Source organism: Amphimedon queenslandica, unplaced genomic scaffold, assembly GCF_000090795.2.
Source record: "Amphimedon queenslandica unplaced genomic scaffold, v1.1 AMPQUscaffold_3057_Cont24944, whole genome shotgun sequence".
NCBI lineage: Eukaryota > Metazoa > Porifera > Demospongiae > Haplosclerida > Niphatidae > Amphimedon > Amphimedon queenslandica.
Genome location: NW_003556611.1, coordinates 1 through 1,206, shown reverse-complemented (window position 1 = coordinate 1,206; position 1,206 = coordinate 1). Strand labels below are relative to the sequence as shown.

At 30.4% G+C, this 1,206-nt stretch overlaps 1 long non-coding RNA gene across 1 annotated transcript; it reads right to left on the bottom strand.

Annotated features, from left to right (window-relative positions):
- Positions 1–362: 362 nt before the first annotated feature.
- LOC109593047 (uncharacterized) lies at positions 363–1,200 on the bottom strand. The gene is made up of 2 exons (XR_002190703.1): positions 1,066–1,200; positions 363–936 (listed from the first exon to the last, which is right to left on the bottom strand). It is a non-coding gene; the product is annotated as an uncharacterized LOC109593047 (long non-coding RNA).
- Between the last annotated feature and the right edge of the window lie 6 nt (positions 1,201–1,206).

Genomic DNA, 1,206 nt, shown 5'->3' with positions numbered 1-1,206 from the left:
AATAAAGCTGAATCATCATCAAATACGTCCAAACAAGCACCATAATAGCAGGGAAAGACATTACAGGAACAACATACACTCTAGCCCTTGAGAGAACCATTACTATACTTCCTTTCTCTTGACCAGAGTTTACATTATCAGTGAATCTACTATTATAGTTAATGCCCTTATATGGAATACAATGTATACTGCCTATAGAGATGGTGGCATAAAGAAGGAATAAGTTATTATTGCAATTTAAATTTAAGTTTTTTTTTCTGTTATTTAACAATGCATTTTATTTTGGAATTTCACTATCATGAGCTGCACATAATTGGTGCAACAATTTCGATCAAAAATTGCCAAAACAAAACTTCACACAATTAAAGTACTTCTTGTTGTATTTTCAAATTCATTGAATTAATAAATTATTGAGTTTAGTTGTATTTTGTAGAGTATTACTGAAAAATAATAAGAGATTAAAAAATGGCTTATCAGAAATATAATAATAATTAAAAATATTGCATGTTTACTGTGCATGTGCTCTGTCAATGCAGGCATAATTATACAAACATGATGTTGATGGACTGTTGATGTTTGCATGCTACATTGAGCCCACAGATCGACTGTGAAATTCAACTAATAATTGTAAATCATAGCTTAGGTTGGGTTTACACAGCAACACAAAACGAATAGTTTTTAAAACGATACACTTTGAACACCACTTTTGTTTCCATAGAGTTCTATCAAGATGTGTAAACCACTAAACCTAGCCTTAGTTTCTAATAAAAATCTAAACTATTATTATAATTATTAAAACTGACAAATCTTTGTGAGAAATTGTGTTTATGCCTTTGTGTAGATGTTTTCTGTCCAGCACTTTATTGCCTTCCAATGACGTCATTAAAGTTAATGTGATACATTCAACAGAAACCACACTCTTGACTGAATCTATAACTGAGGAAGACACTTATAATAAATATCACAATACAGAAAGTGCCCCCCTGTTGTGTGACATGGTGTGTGTGTATGTTGTTATTGATGCATTTATGTACATTTAGTGAATTACACATGTATATTCCTCACTTTTCCATCCTTTTCTAGTTCATTCCATTCATTTATGCTATATACCATAATTCATTCCTTCTATTCATAATCAGTTAATTTTGCTATCGGTCATGATTTATTGTTACATCACTAATTATCAAGTTTGTGTTTATAAATGAA